The sequence below is a fragment of the Lissotriton helveticus genome, chromosome 2_2 (genome assembly GCF_964261635.1).
Source record: "Lissotriton helveticus chromosome 2_2, aLisHel1.1, whole genome shotgun sequence".
Lineage (NCBI taxonomy): Eukaryota > Metazoa > Chordata > Amphibia > Caudata > Salamandridae > Lissotriton > Lissotriton helveticus.
The window spans coordinates 371,853,973-371,878,497 of record NC_136060.1 but is presented as its reverse complement, the minus strand read 5'-3'; the positions used below and the strand labels follow the sequence as shown (position 1 = coordinate 371,878,497).

The window sequence follows — 24,525 nt, the reverse complement described above, 5'->3', positions numbered from 1 at the left end:
GATCAAGAGGGTCCCTATGTATACAGTCAGGTATTAGGGAAAGACAGAAAGTTTCTGATTGATACAGGGGCAAGTAGGACTACCATCAGTCATGACGAGGTTCCAGGGGCTCCACTCTCAGGCTCTAGAAATGTTTCCCTTGGATTTTCAGGAAAGCCTATTGTTAATGAAATATCGAAACCAGTTACCCTAGAAGTCGGTCCATTATCCCGAACTACAGACTTGTTACTCACGAAATCATGTCCAGAGAACTTGTTAGGTATTAAGACCCTGAAAGAATTAGGAGCAGTTATATGCTGCTCCCCAGAAGGAGTGAGATTGTTTTTAAGAGATTTTAAAGGTCATTATGTATTACGTGATTTTGATCCAAGATTATTGAATGTACCACAGCATTTATGGGCGCAAGGTCCAACTGATGTAGGTTGTATGCACATTACACCCCATCGTGTCACTCTGAAGCAAGGTGTTGTATTACCACGAATCCGACAGTACAAATTGCCACCTGAGGCTGTAGCAGCCTTATCGAAAATTATTGACGAGCTCATTGCTCAAGGAGTGGTTATAGAAACTGACTCCAATGTATGTAATTCTCCTATCATTCCGATTCTGAAACGTACTGATCCCAATGCACCTCCAGTTTATCGATTAGTGATCGACCTTCGAGAACTTAATAAATGTATCATACCCCAGTACCCAGTGGTTCCAGATATTTCTTCCCTATTGACTGCCATTGATTCCGAAGCTACGTTCTTTACTGTTATTGATCTCAAGAACGCATTCTGTAGTGTCCCCATTCATCCAGACAGCCAGTTTCTTTTCGGATTCTGTTTAAGTGGAAGGAGCTATAAATTTACACGAGCTCCTCAAGGTTTCACAGAAAGTCCTAGTATTTACAGTCAAGCACTGAAAAGACAACTAGACAATATTCACATGCCAACTGACACTGCTCTGCTCCAGTATGTCGATGATCTATTGATCACAGCCCGTTCTGAACGTGACTGCGAACGTGCGTCACTTACAGTCCTGTATTTTCTAGCCGAAATGGGGCACAAGGTGTCCCCTTCGAAACTGCAATTCTGTGTCCAGCAAGTGGTCTACCTTGGACACTTACTGTCCAAGTGGGGTAGGCAGTTGACACCAGACCGTATCCAGTTAATAGCACATCTTCCACAGCCCAAGACTCAGAAGGAGGTACGAGCTTTTATCGGCCTCACTTCTTACTGCAGACAATGGATTCCTCAGTATGCATATCTAGCCAAGCCACTGATACAGTTAACGACACAGGAGGCAGCCACATCGACTGTCCTCCCTTGGACCCAGGAACATACACTTGTTTTCAACGAGTTAAAGAAAGCTTTATGCCAAGCACCCGTTCTAGCGACACCAAACTACAGTAAGCCTTTTACACTTTTTGTCACTGCACGCGATGGTATAGCATTATCTGTTCTTACGCAAGATCAAGCAGGACAACACAAGCCCTGTGCTTATTTTTCTAGCACATTAGATCCGGTGGCCCAGGCTTTGCCTGCGTGCCTCAAGTCAGTTGCAGCCACAGCCCTAGCTATTAGACAAAGTGATTCCATAGTGTTAGGACATTCCCTGACAGTACAAGTCCCACACTCTGTGGAAGTTCTTTTAAACCGAACACAGACTCAGCACTTGACAATTGCACGTTTAACAGGTTATGAACTGACATTGTTTCAGCCACACATAGAAATCAGACGCTGCAACATTTTAAATCCCGCTACACTGTTACCCTCAGTTACTTCAAATCCTGCCACACATGACTGTGTGGAAGTTGTTAACACCATGACAAAGCCAAGACAAGACTTGACAGACATTGCATTACCTGATCCCGACCTGACACTTTATGTGGATGGTTCATGTATGAGGACAAGTACAGGAGAACTAGTAGCCGCGTATGCAGTGACTACTGAAACTGAAGTTATAGAAACACATCGTATTGACACCCTGTCTGCTCAAGCAGCAGAGCTCGTCGCTCTGACCCAAGCCTGCATACGAGCCAAGAACCTGAAAGTAAATATATACACAGATTCACGTTATGCATTCGGAGTCGTACACGACTTTGGAGTACTCTGGAAAGAGAGAGGTTTTATGACTTCTCATGGAACCAAGATTCAGCATGGCCCCATCATTCAAGCTCTGTTAGATGCAATACATTTACCGACAGCTATCGCTATCATGAAGTGCAAGGCCCATACGAAAGTCACTGACATCATTTCCCAGGGTAACGACCTGGCAGATCGAACAGCCAAGCTTACAGCCCAGACTCCAGACATCCTAGTTAACACGACTCAGACAGACGTTCCAGTTCAGACGATTTGTATGACAGTTAAGGACCCCACTCAAGACGTACTAGATATACAGTCACATGCTACCCCAGATGAAATCAAGAAGTGGTCTGAACAAGGAGGGGTCCAGACAGATCAAGGATGGTTGACGAAGGGAAAAGCCACATGGTTTCTCCCCGACTCTATGGTTCAAGTCATTATTAACACCGCACATAGTCCAGCACACTTAGGAGAAAAAGCCATGTTAGACAGCATTCAGAACCTCTGGTTTAACAAGCATTTACGAACAGCAGCCAAACAGAAAGTGCGTACCTGCATGATATGTTGTCAGTTCAATCCAGGTAAAGGTGTCCCGGTGGAACAAGGTGGATTCCATCCTCCTGACCACCCTTTTGAAGTCCTCCAGATGGATTATATACAGATGGATCGATGTCGAGGTTTCAAGTATGTCCTCGTAGTTGTATGCGCTTTGTCCAGATGGACAGAAGCATATCCAGTCTCAGATTACACTGCCGCGACCACTGCTAGGCAGTTGGTTCGTGAGTATTTCCCCCGCTATGGATTACCGAGGGTCGTGTATTCAGACAACGGCCAGCCATTCTCATCCGAACTCATGAAACAAGTATCCCTTCTGTTAGGGTACCAGTGGAAGTTCCACTGTGTACGACATCCTGAAGCAGCTGGCCTCGTAGAGAGACATAATCAGACCCTGAAAATCCGCATTGCCAAGGTATGCGCAGAGAAAGGCGTAGATTGGATAGTAGCACTGCCAGTCGCCCTTTTTTACATGAGAATGGTCGCACACTCCCGTTCAGGTCTTTCACCTTTCGAGGTAGTTTTCGGCCGTCCCCCAAACATGTGGGGTACACCTAGACCACGTACAATAACTGATGTTGACAGTAATATGCTGACAGATTACCTGGCTTCCTTGATGTCTGCACTACTCTCTTGTCGTTCACAGGTTGCCGCTGCTTTTCCAGACAACACCCAAGTGAAACCGCACGAGGTCATACTAGGCGACCTCGTTCTGATTCGTAATTTTGATCGTTCAAGTCCGCTGGAGCCCCGATGGAAAGAACCAAAACTCGTCCTGATGACAACAAGAACGGCGATCAAGGTCGAGGGTCGAAAAGGCTGGTTGCATTCCAGTCACGTGAAGCGATTTCACGGACTCCCTCCAAAAACTTTTTTCAAGGACTGCCCCGTTTTCAAGGACTGCCCAGATACTGACTCTAAACATCCCCTGTTAGAGAAAACTCCACAGCAGGAGTATAAAGAAAAGTTAAGGTCTAGTAAGTCAGCCAGTTTAATTGTCTAAGTCGCTCTCGGGTGAAGCGGTTAGACAGGTTCCTGACATGTATGAGATAGACCCACATAGTGAGAGAGTTAGTCGAAACTCTAAGAGAATACGTTATCAAAAGAATCTTCGAAGTCGATGCATTGTTACTCTATTAATTTTATTATTTCTGAGTTTTACGACTACAGGCATAAGTTATGTTTTACATATATATTTTCCTCCTACTATTTCACATGTACATTTTTCCTCTAATGTTACAGTAGAGCACACATTTAGTGAACTGCCTCCTCACGAGTTATCCTATCGTCTTGCCATGCGCAATAATACTTTTATCCGAATGTTACACTATTCACACCAGACTAGCAATGCCACTAATTGTTGGGTGTGTGGTCGACTCCCCCCTTTCCAGACACCGAAGGGAGTTCTGCCACTCTTTCCCTATCCGTTTTCACACAATGGTTCGTGTGGAGCATGGTCCACGTTAACGTCATCCTCAAACGATATGTCCTTTCTGAATAGAACATGTTTCCCAGACAAGGAAGGTCTTTCCCATAGAACATGGTTAGATCTAGAAAATGAAGTATATGATCTAGGTAATTATTCCTCAAATTTCATGGTTCTGAATGTTCAGTCCGAGACTATCCAGATTTGCCTGCTATTACAGTTCTACCAGTGAAAGGCGAATTATGTGTCAGAAAGAATGGTTCAGTACATCTAGGACACAGTGATTGTAATACTGTGGTCGAGTATAGTGACAGTGGGAAATCTACTTTCAAAGCCTCACGTCATTCTTATTTTGTATGTGGCCAGACCGCATATGTACGTCTGCCTCTGGATTGGGATGGAACATGTTACATTGCCTTCCTACTGCCACCAGTTTTTCTAGCCCCATCCGATTATCACAGAAACACACATCTAGTACACGTTAGACATAGAAGGGAGACCGAGTCCCCAATTGTCGATCAAACTGAAACTGCATTAGAACAATATCAAGACTTCAATAAAGGTTTCTTTTTCTTCATAGGTCCTGTCCAGAATAGTAAGTTAATACGTAGGCTAACTAGAACCCTTGAAGCAGTAGTGAATGAGACTACTTCCGCTCTAGGTAACTTAACTGAAGAACAATCTGCTATGAGATTTGTTGTGCTCCAAAATCGTCTCGTCCTTGACGTCATACTGGCCGATAGGGGCGGAGCTTGTAGAGTCATCGGATCTAGTTGCTGCATTTTCATTCCTAATAACGCACCGTCTGTATATTCAGCTATAACCAGACTTCATAAAATAGCCCATCAGTTACACCAGAATCCAGGCACCTGGACATGGTCCGGTTGGCTCTGGAGTATAATATCTGCCTGGGGATGGAAAGTATTGTCATTCCTGGGTATAGCAGTAATGATCATATTCAGTTGCTGTCTTTGTTTACAATGTGGCCCTGCGATTTGCGGCTTGTGCGCTACATCTTGTATTCCTAGTCCTAAGTCCCGTTCCAAGACAATCCGAGACGAGCAAATGATGCTCTATGAACAGATAGATGGAATCATGAATATTGATGTTTCCTGAAGGAAACGTAGGGCACAAGGAGGGAATGAGGAAAATTGAATTTTGCCTTGTCATGTGTGCCTACGTGTTCCCCATCCTATGTTATATGTGCATGATCGATATGCATATGTTCCCCTATGATCGATTAAAGACGCAATTATAGTTGTGTCCAACTTTAGTATGCCAGTTTCCAGTCCCGTGAAAGCAACGAGTATTAGGCCTATGTTGCCCACGTTTTACATTCTGCACGTTAATTCATCGAACTGTCCCCGTTACTAGGCCTCAAGGGCCTGAACACCAGATTCAAGCTCCAGTCTCCTGAAACCATTCCGAGGAGCGATGCAGCCCCCTCCCGCATCCCTGACCCTTTGCTTACTTTCTGCCGCGCAGCGCGGTGCCCGGCCTGGCTCTGCCTGCCTGTCTGCCAAGAATATGTTATGCCTCTAGTTATCAGTTCAGCTCTCCGTCTTCACATTCCTAAGCTAGCGAACCGCATAAACATCTCCAGCTATAGTCTAGTCTTTCTGTCTCCATGCAAGTGAATTACTGAATTAATATCCATAGAAGATTCATAGCACACGCAATACACGAAGAATATATGCATGTACCAGTCTTAGTGTCAAGTAGCCTTTGCCCTGATAACTTTTAGATTCTATCAACATGTTCTCCAAACACCAGATACCAGATATGATATAGGTACATGTCGTCCTGACATCGCAGACTTTAGTCTCCTCTTCTAGCACAGAAGTCATAGCCCCCAGTTCTCCCTAGTTACACGTCATGGCCCGTTTGCACGCACCAGTAGGTTAAAGGTTCCAAGCTGTCCAGGTAGCCCCCTCCATGTATCCACCCATTTACGACACTTCTGTGACGTTCTCATCACATGTCTACGTGCACGCCCTGTGCACGCCTTCTTTGTACGCCCATTTGTTCTTATCTTACGTTTGTCACTTGTTACGCCTACTGTATGTAATGCAATTATAATGTTTTACTATATATACCATGTACTGTTAATGAGACGTTGCAGCTGCCAGTCCATGCCATTCTATTTCAGGCTGTTCCGATCCTGTCCCTTCCCTTGTGCCTGATTAAAGCCTGTTAGACTCAGATACATCGGATCTTGCCTCTTATTTATTGAGCTATCTGTTTTATTAATGTATTCAAAAATAGTACCGGTAATTAATTATTTATTTACCACACAATGACAGGTCTTTCTGACATTGTCAATCGTAATCTCTCAAGTTTTTCAATCCTCAGAATCGTATAGTCTGCTCCTTTTTGTGGCAAACTGATTTGTTTATCAGTAAGGTTAAAGATAGAGAATAATGACGTTGTGTTGATTAAACGCCATGGCACGTAGCCTGAACGCAGATTTTGCAACGTCCAGCAAAGCTGTACAATAGAACGTAATTGGGACTGACCATGTTATAACATTAGCAAGTCCTGTTCTATTATACCAATAGCATATGATACAATACTGTTCAGTGAATATATTCTGGAGGACAGAGTCGTTAACCCATTGTCCACAACAGAAAGTGATTTTTCCAAATTAATACGATCAATTTCTCGTATTTTTTCTGCAATTTGCATTACTTTCCAAGCCTCGTTGTACGCAGCGTATATACCGGCCGCTATGAAACGTTTTTGACGCTGTTTGCGTGTTCCCAGTATGAAATCACGCAAGTCAGCACCGTCTTTAAGTAAAGTCAAGTGTTGCTTAATTTCAGCCAGTGTGGATTTCTGTAGCCATTCGAGGCATAGTTTCCCTACACTGTATGTTGTAACTATCCCTGGATGTTGTCTCTGGGAGTATCTAGGGTCTGGCCTGGTCATTTTGAACCCCTGTGTTTTGTTCAGAAATCTATCCTGACAGTTATTTGTGTCTGTGGGCCAGATCAACCATTTTTTCCAATCAGGATGTGTTCTTGGTATAAAATATGGGATACGTCTATTTCCACATCTGTAGTGCTATTACTATCAGGTATGGGCTTAGGAATAGACGGTTTGTTTAAGTCTTTTATCTTAGCTAGGCCAAGACAAGTAGTCTGTTGAATGGTGTCATTCAAGAATATTAATTGTTCTGGGATCATGCAGGCTCTAAATAATGCTTCTAAACCTTGGACCTGCCATTCTTTTGTACCCCAGATGGTTTTTGTTTCAATGGTGTTTTTCCAGAATTCAAAACCGAATGTAGTCATTTTTTCATAAAATGTTTCAGAATAAATCAATTTAGTATTTGTCAACATTGTTTTCATTCCTGTCTTATTTAGCATTTTAAAATAAAACGTTTCTGCATCACTTGTGTTAAACCCTAAGAAGTATGGGAATTTCTCAAAAAATGTTTTCGAGCTGCCTTTAGGTGGTGTTGCACAATGTTCCCATTGGTTATAATTAAAAACATTTCTAGGCTGAGCAGATTTATGCAAGTAGTGATGACCAAAATGATTATAGCAATACATTTCTTCATAATTTGATGAACCCTGTAAATAATCATGTTCTGTAAATTTTGCTGACATTACTAAATCTGACATCATATTATTAATATTTTCAAAGTCCCAATCATCAGAGAAAGTACTTGGTGTTACAAAGTCACTTAATGAGATCTTAAACTGGTGTGGATATTTCAAGAGCTCGATCAGGCCAAAAATGTCATTCTCAGTTCTGTCCCATGCTACCCCACCGGGTATTGGATTGGCTGTGACGTTCACTGATGACAGTTCTCTTTTTTCGATGTGAGATGACTTGTGAGGCTTTAGGACCAAGTTGATGTTCTGACTTGCTGTGTCCATTGTACTGTATTTTCCTTCAATGAATTTTCCCAAACAAAGAACCATGATGAGCCAAAGCAGGAGGAAAAGTACACCTAACACAATCCAAAATTCAATCCATGGAGAAATCAGATAGGTTTCTTTTAGTTGATGAAAGAGTTTAGTTACTTTGTCTTTGAAAGTTTTTGTTGCTGGCGTTTCTTCAGGCTCGCTTGGATCTTCAGAAAAGTCATCGAAATTGATGAAGTAGCCAGATGCAGTTCTGTCAATTGTTGGAATTGCTTCCGAATTTTCATTTGCTTTTTCTTTGTTTCATTAGCATAGTCTGAGGCTACATCGTTGTAGACTGGTGTTTCTTGACGAACTGTTGCAATATGGGTTTCAAGAGGCACAAGTTCCATGGCTTTGTTGCATAGTCCTTTTTTTATTCACTGCAGGTTTATCAAATGTGATTAGTCTCTCAGTTTGAACCTCTTGCATTGTAGCAAATTTTGGTACTCTGCTATTTCTCGGGAGTCCACTGGGCCTACTACTTATTATTGGCCACATGATTGTGGTTTTACCAGGTCGATGGATACAACTCGGTTCTCCTTTTTACCAGCAAGGGGCGGTAGTACAACTGATCTTGTTCCCCTGACAGCTAAGACAGGTACTGCTTTTCTGAAAGAAGGCCCAAATTCCTTCTTCACCGCGATCTTCTCTCTGACTAGATCCCCAATCTTTGGAATCCAGACAGGTCTTGCTGGGACAGGTGGTTTTTCTTCAGTGGCTGTTGGCTGTTGCTTTCATTTTATGTTACTCAGGTTTCTTCTTGTTTCATTTAAGTCCTGTAAAACAGCCAAACGGTCTTTGATATCAAAGCATTTTTCTTCTACCACTGAAGTGTGACTATCAAGATCCTGAATGTGCATTCTAGTACCGAACAATAGTTCGTATGGACTGAGACCTTTTAGAGAATTTCTTGGCAGATTATTAAGACTACGTTGGACACTTGTTAAATGTTGGACCCACCCATCACCCGAACCTAATACCCTTGCCGTTATGGATTGCTTTATGTCCCGGTTTTTTCTTTCCACTACCGCATTTCCCTCAGGATGGAAGGGACAAGAGTACAGCACCGCAATGCAATGCCCATGCTGGCCATGGCCTCCTTGTAAGCCCGAGAGCTAAACGCAGGACCCTGGTCAGAAAGTAGCATGCCAATTGCGTATGTGCCGATAAAGACTCGCAAATCTTTTATAACAGTTCTGGCGTCAGCCGAGCGCTGGTGTCTACATTTTAAGTGAATCTAGTCTTAAACATTAATGGGACGCATTTCTCCTGATGGATTTTTGCGTATAGATAGCCTTATGCTTTCTAATAGAAGGGTCCTGGCAATACTCCGGTCGGTTCACAACTGCGATCTCTGTTGCAGTTTGGACAGCCCATTGCAAATTGTAATGTTGCAGGCTCATCCCCGGCCACCAGTATTCTGATTGTAATTCTTTCAGAGATTCCTTGATCTCTTGGTGCCTTAGACCTTCACCCATGTGTGCATCTGCTATTAATAAGACTCTCATGTTCGTGTTGGCAATTACTCTATCCCCCACTCCAGGGATTTGAGCAAAAGGAACGGAGTTTGCATCAATATGTATGTATTATTGAGTGGATAGTTCACAGGTAATGCTGCATAGTCGCCTTTCAAAGACGCTTTTACTGCTAGCATGGTTTCCCCGTCTATGTATTTTTCTGAACGCTTTTTTGTGGCTACGGAAGCCGGTTGAGCTGCTTCCGCTGTGGCTCTGTGAGCCAATGAATTCCCTGCAACGTGAACGCCATCATGTTGATGACTCAGTGTATGTATCATGTGAGTCTTTCGTAGTTCTTTCTGCAAAAGAACTACCTGTTCGCAAAGCTTCTTATGCTTTATTGTGGCACCTGTGTCATCGTTGTAATCGTTTTGAACCCAGTTCTGCAAGTCGTTATTGTAAGACTTGACGCAGTAATGCGAATCGCACACTATTAGTGTGGGGAATTCGCGATCGGCATTTTTAAGCGCCATCTTTAAAGATCTTATTTCAGCTCGCTGAGTTGAGCAGTTTCTGAGTGATTCAGTTTTGGTAATTAATGGTCTGAATTTACCAAAGCGCCAGCGACCTTTAACAATCGCGCACGCTGCGTTGTAGGATTTTTCCTCCACATCGTAGTGTTGTGCAAATCTGTCCATATAGATTACACATGTGTATTGTTCGAGAGGCAGAATTTCGATTGGCAGAGGATATTCTTCTTCATATTCTAGATTTTCTAGTTTTTTCATTTTCGGGTCAAAATAGTATTTCACTTCTTCTGCAGCAAGAGAATTTTCCCATTGTATCCATTTTGGATCTAATGCCACATCAGTCAAATTGCGTGGACTTGTTAATGCCTCAAGGGCTGATTCTGCTGTTAAAACAGTTATCCTTCTGGCTTGGGCTTGGGCTCTTTCTTTTGCTACAGCAGTTTGAACCGCTATTATAATCTTTTCAGTAGAACTGAATTTCATTTCAGCTTGTGTGTACAAGTGTGATTTGTAAGCTATTGGTACAGTTTCTCCCTCATTAGAGGTCAGGTACGTGAATCCGCATCTTCCTGGGATGACTCGGATTACAAGGTTGCGTACGTTTTCGCGAGTTTGTAATTTTGTTTTAGCTAACATGTCTGTTTGCAATGCTCTTAAAATTTCTGTGTGTTTCTGAGTCCAATTAATTGGTTTGAAATCAGGTGTTATTAATTCATAGAGAGGTTTAACCCTCTCCGCATAATTTAGAATATACGTTCTTCCGAAATTCAGGAAACCTAGTATTGATTGTAAGTTCTTCAGCGTTTTAGGTGCTTGGAGTACAGCACACTTCTCTAAGAAGTTGTCTGCTAGGCTTTTGCCTTCACTTGATAATTCATATCCTAAAAACAGGACAGTTAGATGGGCAATTCGTGACTTTTTAGTTGAATTTGTAACCCTCAGCTGCAAACCCAAGTATTATGGTGTTTACTCTTTTCAAGTGAGTCTCCAGGTCATCATCTGTGAGATAGATGTCATCAACATAAGATAATGCTTCATCATCATATATTTGTAGTAACTCTGTTACCCTTGCTGAGAATAATCCTGGGCTATTCTTGAATCCCTGTGGGAGTCGACAGACGTTTTTTTTTACCCCGTTTTTGAGAAAGCGGTCAAATACCTGCTTTCAGGTGCAATGTTTTGACAGAAGAATCCATTAGAGATGTCTAATGTCTTTTTGTATTTTTTGCGCACGATGTTATTCATTAGTGCTGCACTGTGCGAGTTATGTACTGCAAATGTTTTGCAACAGGAGTTTAAGTGTCTGTAGTCCAAAACTAGACGATATGAATCGTCTGGCTTGGAGACAGGAAACAAAGGATTGTTCATTTGTGAGGTGCATGTTTCAATCACCCCTTGGTATTCAGTGGGTTGACATTTTAACTGGATTTTGTGAGGAGGAGAGTCCTCATCCCATCCTACATGATTTTTATATAATGCAGGAGCTTGGGCCACTGCCCATTTTCTTGCATATATGGATTTTTTATGAGTTGGAATATGATTTGAGAAGGCAGGCATAATCATTTCTTCGCCATGAGGGCACTCCCTGACAAACTCTGGTGGCCAGTCTTTTTCAGCTAAAAGAATGTCATAGCCTTTCGAAAGGTTATCCCAAAAGAGACCCCTTACTTTCCTAGTCTTATCCCCCTCTATACGCAGTGTTATTTCGTATATTTTATGAGGTTTGCTAACTCTGGTATCTGCAGTTTCCACCTGAATGTATTCATTCGTGTCCACTGTTTCCAGAAGATTCATCAGGATCTTGCGAGCTATGGCCACTTCTGCTGCGCTGTCTAGCATTTTCTGGGCCCACTCTCTGTTTTTCAGTTGTGTCCTCGGTATCCTCGGCATGTTCAATTATTTTCATACTGGTTACCTTCTTTCTTGGAAATTGTAATTTTTTACTTTGATGCGCAGGTTCCTTGTCTTTGGACTTGACGTGCTCTTCCCTGTGTTCTGACCGTCCTCTTCTTTCCGATTTCTGCGAGGAAGTCTGAAAATATCGAGAGGGACGTGTATCAATATCTTGATATCTATCAGGTTTTTTCAAATTATCCCTATTTCTAAGGTTGTATCTTTTCTCAGAGGGCTCCCTCTGGGGAGACTTGTTTCCTCGGTCTGAAGATCTTTCTCTCCGTTGAGGAGACCTTCCTCTGGACTGGAATCGTTTTTTTTGGGGAGTGGATTGTTTATTACCATCCCAACTCTTTTTTGGAGTATTTAGATTATTTTTAATAAAGGTTTTTTCAGGATTTTCAGTTAGTTGGGGTTTTACTGGTTTCCCACCCAAACTATCTCTACCTAGTTCTTCATAGGATTTTTCTACGATTCTGGCAAGTTCAAAAGGTTGTTCTGCTATATCTGTTTCCTTCAATTTCTGGAGATATGTTATATCGTCCATTGCCAATTGAACTAATTCTCTATATGCCTTTGTTAATTCTTTTATTTTAACTAAGAGTTCTTCGCTTGACATTTTTCCAATGTCGGGTTCTGGTGACTATCTGGCTAGAACCGGCCACGTTGCTCCTGGTCTACCTAGTGGACCGAGCCTGGTGATGTGATTTTGATGTTTTAGGGCGCCTTTAAACCAGAGCAGGTGCTCTTGGTAATTTAGTGGGATTTCAATATCCTCGAAAGGAGTGTATTCTTCCGGAGGTTCCTCTATTTTGTAATAGTGGAATTCTTTTGTTACAGGGTTTGCTGCTGGAAAGTGTATCCATGAATGGAATACCTCTGTCTGCCGATATTCATGGGCCTCTACCACGAATATGACTGTACCACCTCGTGATGTTAGTCCATTTTCTATACGTTTAATAGTTATAGTTCTTCTTATATTTGACGGAATGAGTATAACATTCGGGTCATTTTCTTGGAGACTTGTGTCATCCGCTAGGAGTTGAGCTGCTATTCTAGCTCTGTCCGCTTCATCATCACTTTCTACCATTTTACTGACAGAAAGTGTTGTTGCAGATCAAGTTTCAAGGAAACAAAGATTAGGTGCACAATATTTTGGAACACTGTATCCTTCAACGTTGACTAAACCAAAAACTATACGTAGGAATCTCTTCCTACTAAGTTCCGGCGGATTTTAACCTTTTACCCACTCCGGACGTCTATTGGAGTTTTTACGGGAAAAGCGTCTGTGTGAAAAAGCACGACTGAGTTACTCTAACGTCTTGCGTTAGATTTATCGCCTTACCAAACGTTGGGCGCCATGTAGTGTAGTTCCTATATTCCCAATAGGCTCTGCGCATTGGAATAATATAAACAGCAGTGTACTGACTATATTAGACTTAATTAGTTTTGCCAGCTAGCTCAGAGGTCACTAGAAACTTTCTCGAATAAACAAGGAGGAGTTTAACTTCCCTGGATAGACAAGAAGGGATTAGCTTCTGACAACCATAAAACATGACAACTTTGCTCCCTCAGAATAAGAGTGTATCTCTAGAGTCGTGTGAAAACAATAGACCGCTATTTAACTCAGTCAATTGTGCATACTTAGTTTCACCAGAGTGCAGAGAATAGCGAGACGGGCGTTTTCAATAAAAGGTGTTATTTATTGAGCAGTCTTCTTTCTCATGTAAGAAAAATGAATTGCCACAATTGCAATACTTATCGTAAAGTGCTTACAGTAAAAGTAGTATTATGAAATAATACTGTAAAAGCATTGATATGGTTTCTTAGCCATATGATACTTTAAAATGGATAAAATATATACATACATAAAAACATTGACTAACGTACTCAACTGGTGCTTCTAAATACACCTACCCCGGTGTACCTGACCTAAGCCTAATACGTGGGAAGGAGTAAGTAAGTAGCAGTTTAAGTTAAGTTGGTTTTGCCAAGGAATCTGAATCAAGAATTCTCTTTAAGGGTTTAGTCAGCTCCGTACCTGGGTAATAGAAAGCAGGAGGTCTGGTATCTCTCTCTCAGGACTCGATATCCCAGCAACCCGCAAGGGTATCTGGAAACACCAGAGCTGGATTTTCTCGGCTGGAGAAAAAGACAGCATCTTTCTAAGTGCGTCAAAAGGGAGGGGCGGCGTCCGTGGGCTCTCGCATCAGCTGGGCTCTCGGGCAAGTAGATAGCCGCTCTGCTCCAAACCACCGTGTGTTTGCTTACGGCAACGTTGGTATATTTATACCTGAAAGGTGCCGGGTTTGATGTAAGGTTGGACATAAGACGTCAATAAAGATGTCACTAAGAACTGGCTGTTCTTTCAGTGCTCGCAGGAGTTCTAGGACAAATCAAAACAGAAGCATGGGGATTTCCCAGGTTGCTGGAGGTTTGCTTTGTTTAAAGAACGCCTTGTACTCTCTAGGAGTCTGGGGAAGTAGCCTTGCTTAATTTGGACTGCATGGGCTATGACTAAATATGGATATGATTCTTATGCCTTTATTAGGATATTATTTATTATAGCCATACAAGGGCATACATTGGGAATATCGAATTAGGGTCCTAGATGGAAATATAACAAAGCCACCCATCTCCTTTATTCACAATGATGGGAAACTCATCCACTAATTCATGGATAACAAATCCACGTATCGATTGCCTGAAAAGGAGAGATATAATTATCTACAGCTCAGACACTGGCTTATGCAACCACATATTAAAGAAGCAGCTATACATGCAATCACAACTTTCATAAAAATCCTCCAGATCCTCAAAATAACATGCCATTTAGTCTCTAAAGTTTACACCATCCTTAACACATGCCTCCTCCATGAACCGACCTGGCCTTTCAGAAAAGCTGAGAGAGGGACCAAGGAGTTACAATGGACCAAAAGCAATGAGCGCCCATTTTCACAAGTTCCACCAATTTAGCACACCACACAGAAGATCGAGAAACCCTGTATAAGATCGTGTTCAGGTGGCACTACACCCTGGAGCAATTACACACTAGAGATAAATCTCACCCTGTGATGTGCTGGAGACAGTGTGGGTGTACAGTCACAATCTTACATATCTTATGGTCATGTCCCAAACTAGAGTGATTCTGGGAAGCAATACCCTCCACTATAGCTAACATTAGGGGGAGATGGTTGAATATAAACCCACTATCCCTTATTTTAGGAGTATCTATGAATGATAAATACCCAATCCAATCTTCCTGACGGAAGAGAATTTCTCGCCTCCTGCTAGCCGCAAAGCAAGACATTTTGGGGATTTTGCGAAAGAATGTGGTCCCCACTGTACAGATGTGGCTTCAGATGGTAAAATTAGAAAATAGCATGTTACCCTAGAGATGCCACCTGTGAATGTACCAAAATGTAGGATCCAGTACTGCCATATTTGAAGAACGACAAAAAAAGGCCTCGCATGTCCAAATAGACTAGGTGCACTGAGCCTCTTGGACATTGAGAGATTTCTCCAGACAACGAACTGTGTGGGGATGACTGGGGAAGAGAATACAGTTAAATAGTATTGTTTCACATATTGCAAATGTCGGGGAACCATGGGGGAAGGGACTTCGGAGTGAGGTGGAGAGTTAAAGTTACTTCTGTTGTGTGGTGTGCATGCCTACCCTCAGTTCTTTATGTGTAAAATCAATGAAAACTATTATAAGTTAAAAAACACTGCTAAGTTCAACATGCCCAGCATTCAGACTTCAAAATGTCCTCTAAGTGAGCTCCAGACTGGAAAGCCTTGGACACAATACTCTGCCAGGGGAATTGTGCTTTTTAAAGGGAAATGTCAATCCTGGCATCCTGCATAGACTAAAAAAACACTATAGATTGACTGAAGCAGAAAGTGGGTGGTGGTGCCTCTTGAGGATTGGTGAAGAGTCTGGGATCTCGAGCCCAACGTCCACGACCCTATACCTGCGACGCTTCATAGCACTTAGTTTGGAATTGACCTTGCTGGCAAAGGCCATGTAGCAAATGGATGACATTCTATACTTGGCCCTTCTTGTAACAAGCAAGGTCACAGGTTTAGGCGTTTAGAACATACTGGCAAACTGCCCCGCCTTTTCATCTAAAATTCTCCTGAAAGAACGGAGACACAGGAGAATGATTAGCTTCAGGGAGAGGAGCTTTAAGTAAAGATAACATTTGTCAAGCAAACATTTAAAACATGACCTAAACAAATGTATACCCCCAGATAGAGAAAGCGTTTCCTCAAATAAATGCTTCACATGACGGTACAAACCAAGGACATTTACATTTCAAAATACCCTCGAGCTAGTGGCAGATAATTCAATAAGGCGGCAGATCTTATGAGAAAGGTGAGACATAGCATTGATGCTGTCAACCATACAGACCCCAGTTGGACTCTTCTCTGGGACTAATTACCTAAGTGAAACACACTGAACTACATACAAGAAGTAGCTGTTTGTCTTTTAATTGTCATAAATAGAATACTAGACCATAGTCAGCATATTCTGTTTTTCTGGAGGTAATATACCTAGGGTGGCATCAGTCATGCATACTCCAGAGACATAATTCCTATTGGAAGGAGACACAGCAAGGCAATTGTGCAGGAAGGTCTTATACACAAAAGGCACCAGTGCCAAAGGATCTCACAATTCGGACAGTGAGGCACGAGGCTGTAGCCATCCAATGATACAGCTGTTCCGGGTTTCATGCAAAGATCTCACAAGCGTCTATAGTTCCAGTCGATGTCAAGATAACAGATGTGCAAATATCACTATTGCTTTTTGATTAATATTTAATGGTAAGAAACCAATATTTCAAAATATGTATATTTTGCTCCTGAGCGTGTAGCAAAATACAGTGTAAATGCATATGTTTGCCGTTGAAACGTGATTACGTGAGTTAAGTCATCCTTGGCTAGAGGCCACTGGTACCATTATATTGAGTGCCAAATCTTTTCTCTTGAAACTAGTGATGATAGTCATTTTCAGAATGCAATGTCTTTGGAGGGAAATGGTTCTGAACCTCTTAAAGTGAGAATTGTGGTCATTATTTTCCTCCTAGCATAGAGAAGGGTTGCTTTTGTATCAGTTTTGTGGCTCTTTGATATTATGTTTCTCTGATATCATGCATCCTTTCCAATGATATGTAAAATAAAATGCTAGTTCAGGAATAGTATATCAATATTTTATCATCATGAGGGTATTAAGATGTACTTTCCACCTGAATTGTGGAGGTTAAGTCAGTAAGTAGAATTGTATGGAATGACCCCCAACAAATTGCTTGTTAGCAAGGATAGAGTTGTCTCACAAAGGTTAAAATAGTATAATTTCCAGCCTTACTCTGAAGGAAAGGTGTGCAGCAGCAAGTGTTTGTCAAACACCATGAATTGTGTAGCAGTATCTTCAGTTTGACATGCATAGTGTTATGGGTTTTGAAGTACACCATTAATGACTTGCTAAAGGAAGCAACCTGGGGAGCGTGAAATAAAAGTCCACATTTCTTTCTGCACAGATGAGTAGATACCAATGCAAGCTGATTGTGGCATTGTAATGTTTGCAGCCTAGATACGCTCACTTAAAGCATGAGTTAAACATCATTTCTAATTATTAAAAGTACTCCTACAAATTCCCCCAATGATTTCTGAACTCATCATTAAAATTATTACTCTACAGTACTAACACTTCAATAATCTTTGTCGGCTTTTTAAATTTCATCCTTTGCAAGGCTTTCAAATCCTCATACACCAATCATAACTAATTTGAGGGCATAAAGTTCAATATCCTTCTTTCTTTTTCTAGTGGTCATCGTCTTCTTTTTAGAACCACATTTTAATCCTCCCTTTAAACAAAAGTAAGAAAAGTTTCCATATTGATACTAGGCCCATTATGTGTAAAGTTACAAAGTTATTACTGGATTTATAAGTCTCTTTAGTATACCGTCACCAACACTTACAAACCATTCTCCCACTTTATCAAGTCCTTTACCAAATTTACTGAACCATCCACCAACAATTTCCCAAACACTCATTTCTCCCAAAGAGCTTAGTGGTGCAGGCATCTACTAGTCAGGCAAACCAAATATTTTTCAGACTGCTTCCCCTGATAGGGAGTCCAAAAGAGTGGAGACCTTTAGGAAGGGAATAGAATATTTTCTTCCACCAGTTTGGCCCTTTGGTCCACCCTTATCAGTTGCGTTGCCTGCTGGGCTACTATTCCCACTATCTTTGGGTTTTGGTGGCTCAAGCCCTACAGGTGTCCCAAAAGACTACCAACCTGTCCTAACCCAAGCTATAAAAAGATGGTTGTGATGCGGCCAATTAATTGGTTATGGCCTTGACATCCCTGATTTGAGCATTGGCACCAGAGTCAACATCCATTGCCATGGCTGTCTGTAGTCAACAGGTTTTTCAGGCGATGTAGAGTCATTCCTTATGGACTTGCCCTTTGACGGGACTCATCTTCTTCGGGACAAGGCAGATTCCACTCCACAGCGGTTCAAAGAGAGCAGGGCCATAACACGCTCCCTGGGCTTATCTGCGCCACCAGCCACATCAACCCTACCATTTCATTTGTGGTTTCAGCAAAAGCTTACAATACAGGAAGCCACTTATGCCTCAGCAAGGTACTCTGCAATTTCATTGTTGAGTCTTAGGAACCACCCAACCCTGCAGTCGGGTCAATGGGCCAGTCACCCTACTGGCACCATCCCCAACCCGCGTCCTTACCTACTAAAGCCCTTTAGCGTGCCCTCAGTGGAGCACAGACTTCTGGTTGGAGGCAAGATCCAATTATTCCTACTAGGTTGGCAGGCCATAACATTGGACATGTGGGTCCTGCAGATTATCGAGGAGGGATACACCCTACCCTTCATAGCGACTACGCCACATCTTCCACTGACCCAGGACCGACTGACAAAGGACCATGTGTCTGTCTTATGGCAGGAAGTGCAAGCCCTATTGTCCAAAGGGGCTATTGGGAGGTTGCCTGCGCCAGAAGTAGATTTTGGTTGTTATTACTGCTAATTTCTGGTGCCAAAGAAGGATGGAGGCCTTTGTCATATTTTAGACTTGTTCCCTCTCAACGCTTTCCTCAGGAGGCACATATTCAGAATGCTCACCCTAGCTCAGGCCCTGTCTGCTCTTAACCCTGGAGACTGATTGGGTGGTTTCGGATCTGCAGGGCAACTATTTCCATAGGCCTTTCCTGCAGGCCCATCCAGTTATCTGCGGTTCATGGTGAGACTGGAGCATTTTCAGTTCACGGTACTCCTCTTCAGCGCTCCTCATGTGTTCACGATATTGATAGTGGTAATAGCAGCTCCCCTTCATCGGAGCCATTCTGGACATGGTTCGCTTTCATGCCTTTCCCTCAGAAAGGAGAGTTCAGGGCCTTCAGGCTATGATCCTGATCTTTCAGCCTCTGTCCTGTGTCCTGGGTTCCAGGGAGGTCTGCTCTGAGGCTACTGGGATTGATGGCCTCCAGCATCCTGCTGATCAAGCACACCAGGTGGCAAATGCAGGATCTGAAGTTGGATCAGAAGTCTTGGTGTTGTGGTGTGCATGCAGCAGCCACCTGCGTGCAGACTCAGGCTTCGCTGCTTGTATATAGCTGTTGTTGTGACATGTGACACAGCTAGATACTCAATGAATTTTCAAACCAGTCCAGTTCCTAACAGCCACCTCCCCCATCTAAACCACACAGAGACACATTTTTGGAGGTGTGCACTCTAGAAGTGTTATCAGCTACACAATAAAGATGGTGCCAGAGTGGACTCCTAAACAGTGATTGACAAGCTCTAAGTTATACAGGAGTTCAGTGTGTTACTATGCCTGCTGTCCAGGCCCACACAGTACCCCAAAATAAGGTTAATATTCGAGATCAAAATATGCGGAATGCTAGAAAGTACTAAAGCGTATTGTAAAGTAAAATGAATGGAAAAATGGCCAAGATCAACAAGTTAAAAAAAATGCAACATACGGGAGTGCAGATAATTGACAATGGGTGCCAATGAAACATGGGACCTGCCTACGAAGCGATCTTCTAATTGGTTCAGTTTTTACCGAAAAAATTGATATTTAGAAGACGGCAATACTTTGTGATTTTAACTTTGTGTACCTAACACAGACTGCAGATCACGAGTTCAAACCCCAGCAAGGCCATCTCAGCCTTCCAACCTTCTGAAGGTTGATAAACTGAATACTTTTAAATTGGGTAAATGTAACCCCTGTTATTTACAGCGCTTAGAAACGACAGAAGAATGGTGTTAAAAGCTAAACAAAATAAAATGACTATTATTGCAAGTTGTTGTTTCCTTCACACAACTACTCTGAGACAACTAGTAGTTCTAGTTTTGTTAAAATATTTGAACTATGTGTTATTTGAAAGCAAGCTGACAAAGGAATCTTACCGGAGTGTGTATTTGTGTACTTATGTGGGCTTTTTTTGTTGGTTGTTGACATACCATCCTGCTCTCACCGTCTTCGTGGTCATGGGATGATTTATTTTCAAATTACCTAAGGCCATCACTTTGTGGATCTAACAATAGGAAGTCACATGTAAGAATAAATTATTCCTTCAATTCTTCTGACTTTTATAATTTGAAAGCACATAAAATACTACAAAAATAAGAAGTCCAAAAGCCTCGTTGTTGGCTATTGTCCTACTGCACCCCTACTTCCAGCGCCACTGCCCAGATGGTATTTGTTGGTACTGAAGGCAATACCAATGCAGGGCATATGAGAACAAACATATGCGAACTGGCCTAAGAGGGAGATTGCATCACCTATAGCTGGCCATCCTTTAGGTACACTTCTGGCTCCTGACGGATTGACATTCTAGGGCCATGAACGTATGGCTGAGAGGATCCGCCTCATGATGGAAGCAAGGCACCGGAGTGCCATCCATCTTGATAGCAGTAGATTACGTTTCTGTCGCTGGTGTGCATTCAGTAATGCTTGAAACCTTTGCTGGATCCACGTGAGAGGCATGGAATTGTACGTTACATCCAGTGTAAGAGGGGCTGTGAGTCTCCTAGTAAGCGGTGCTGCGGGCTCTCCATGTATGTGCACGATAAGGCCATAAGCCTGTTCTTTGAAGCCATAGTCCTCTCTAAAGATAATGAAGGCTCCTCCTTTAGAACCATCACTTAATCATAACGTCATATGTCTCCCTTTCAAGACACTGTTTCTCTTTTCAAGAACTGCTGCTTAACTCTTTTATCTGCAGACTAGTATTGCGTGTATTCTCTAATGATAATGGGACTTTTGGAGTGAAACTAACTTTCTGCTTGAGATGGTAACACGTTTTCACTGAAACCACTGTGCACAGGTACTCCCCTTTTGGAAACTCCTACCTCCAGTTTGTCATTATAGTTCGAGATCTGAAGAGTGCTGTATAGTATCAGTTGCTTGTGGCTTAATACGATCCTACTAATGGTATTGAAGTAACAAAAACCTACAAGTAACTGGATTGTATCTAGCTTAGAGAGCGCCAAGCATTAGCCAGAAGGACTTCACTTGTTAGTATCCACATTTTGCCAGGACCATTTCAGCTATTACTCCTTTCATCAGAGGGGCGACCTTGCCGGCAGTTTGCTAGACAGTCATTTGGGCTTTACTTAACACATTCATTAGGCATTGTTGCATGCCTTAAGATAACCCTTATTATGTTATCAGGGAGCCTTCAATTCTGAGAACTATTTCCTAGATGGGTAATCAGCAGAGCGAATACTACCGATTAGAAGAAAAGGTTTTGCACCTTTAATGACATTGGTTCTATTTCTTATGTGGCTGCATCATTTATTTTCAATTCAATTCACTTTATTTCGATAGAAAGTATCATAAAACTTCATAGGCAGTACAGTAAAATAGTCATACAAATATTTATAAAACCATTATATACATGAGTACTACACTAGATACAGGTATTAGATATGTCTTGGTTAATCGAATTAATCACAATATAGAATATAAAGAACACATTTTTTGTTAAATTGTTTTTAAAATTTTAAAGTTTTAAAAAACACTATGTAAACATTTCCTTTAGACATAATCGGTACCAGCTGTGATCAGTAATCTTATTACAGTTCATATTTTTTCGCCCACTTTTTTCCTTATGAAATACACTGCAAGCAGATACCTACTAATGCCAAATACAAGGACCTGCCGCGTTTCTGTTAATAAGATTCTTTCTGCATCTCTGCACCTCCGCACTCCTAAATTTATACAAAGTAGTTTAATCCACTTTATCCTTTGAGCCTTGTAGGCAGGGCAGAAGAACAGAACATGCGTAATGTCCTCCCTCCCACCTCCACTACACATGGTGCATTTATCGTCACTATTTTTGTTCCACCTTGCAACACAACTTTTTAACAAGAGTATTCTATACCTAAATTTAAGGTATAGGGTTTTGGCTAGTGGTGGGTTCACTTCATTCAGGAAGGATTCATAGTGGGGGTCTACTTTGAACAACAGAAATTCTCTAGTTAGGGAGCCATTTGATACATCATTAGTTCTGTGTTTGTTCATATAGACCCAAAAGATAGCTTTTAATGTCCTTTTCGAGTTAGGGGTTAAAGCATTAGGGCTATTCCAAAAATGTGACAGTCCTACCCTCTCAAACCATACTCTTATGTGTGTGAACCATGTGATGCAGTTAGAGCTATCCAGATCTTTTAACTCCTCTAACTCTGCTCTATAATGAAGGAGTGCCGGTGTGGTCCATAACCGAACCCAGAACATTAGTGGTCTAAGTATTGCGTGATGATCAGTGCGCCTCATCTTGAGGTCTAACATCATCGGGATTGTAGGGTTACGCACGGGTATCTTTAGGAGAGATCTGTAGAATATGTTTTCTTTCACCTCAAATGATTTTTTACATGCAGGGCCCCACAGTTCAGCCCCATATAAGGCCGCCGCTTGAGCTTTAGCTCGATACACCTCAAGTGCATGAAGCACTGCTTTATTCTGGCTATCCCCGTGCCTTTTCAGTATGGGGCGACTGTTCTGAATTAAAAGTAACTTGCTTTTTTCAATTTGGGTTTTCCACTGCATTTTAGAATCGAGTGAGACTCCCAAGTAGTTAAGTTTTGTACATATTCCAGTTTTTGGTTGCCTAGGACCAGATTTCCTCTGAAAGAGCTGTGGGGGTTTATGGCCATATATTTGGTCTTACTTGCATTTATCTCTAATCCTTTCTCACTACAATAAGAGGCAAAGGAGTTGAGAAGACGCTGTAAACCATTTGCAGTTTGAGATATTAGAATGGTGTCATCTGCGAACAATAGGGACGACACCACCTCTCCCCCCAGTTTAGGTGAGTCATTTCTGCATTTACTTAAATAAATGGGAACATCATTAACAAACAAGGAAAAGAGGGTAGGCACCAGGACGTAGCCCTGGCGCACTCCTCTTTATGGGGATAGGACTCGTTAATTCACCCCCAGGGCCCCACCTTACCCTAGCAAAGTTATCACGGTGTAATCTTATTAGCTGCTCTATGATATTGGCGGGTAGTCCCTGTTTCTCAAGTTCTTTCCACAGCAGATGCCTGGGGATGAGGTCGAAAGCAGCTCTTAAGTCAATAAATGCCACATACAAATGGCCCTTCTTTAGACTAATGTATTTCCAGGTCATCAGACAGCAAAACCTGAACACTTGATCTATTGTGCTGATTTTGGTATCTATCAAACTGATAGGGCGGTAATTAGCTGGGTCTCTCCTATCCCCCTTTTTGTAGATGCAGATAATTACTGCCCCTCTCCATGAAACAGGTATTTCAGCTCCCGCAGCTATAAAATTAAACAAGTGATTAAGGTACGGCCCCCAGATACTCGGGTCATGTTTATACAAGTCTCCTGGAATGGAGTCTAGACCGGGGGCTTTACTTTTTTTCACCATATTTATTGCTAAAATTGTTTCCTCTAGGTTAAACTCCAGGATACTCTCTTCCTGGTTAGACACTGAGTGGCAGTCCCACTCGACCTCAGAATCCGGGCCTGCGTATAGGGAAGTGAAGTGGTCTCTCCACGTGTTTTCATCCAGATAAACTTCTCCATTACCCTTTTCTTTATGATTTTTGTTAGCCACTAATTTCCAAAATAAAAAAGAATCTTTGTTCGTTGCTGCCGTTAACATATCTGACCAGATTAAATCATCCCAGGCCGATTTGGCATCCACGAGAGCTTTCTTGTATCTTTGTCGCGCTTCCCTTACCTTTGAGCTATTATCCTTAGTGTTGATTGAGTTTATTAGTTCAGATTTAGCCCTCCAGCAAGCTTTATTATACCATGGTTTCCCCATGGGCCTCCTACTTCCAGTTGCTGAATCTGCTTTAACTGTGTTTGTTAGTATGGGTACTATTGCACTAGAAAATCCCTCATGTAAATCCAGGAACAAATCCCCATCTACTGGAGCTTCAGTATGTATGAGGGGGGAAAAAGTTGAAGCTAATAAGTTGTAAATGTTTGCTAAATTAGTTCCATTGTCCAAAATCTGTGCCCATTTAACTGCTCGACGGTTGTTGGAAACAATTACATTATCAGTTCTTACAGGGTGGGAACTAGTATAATCTACAATACTAGGTATTATCGTACCTTTTAATAGTAGTTTGATTGGCCGGTGGTCGCTTTCCAATCTTAGCTCTACCTTGCA

General features: G+C 42.0%; 1 protein-coding gene across 2 annotated transcripts in view; it reads left to right on the top strand.

The window, feature by feature from the left end:
- The window catches only part of HTT (huntingtin), a 1,924,961-nt gene that overhangs the window by 1,503,603 nt on the left and 396,833 nt on the right, over positions 1–24,525 (top strand). The gene's annotated exons all lie outside the window — the stretch shown is intronic.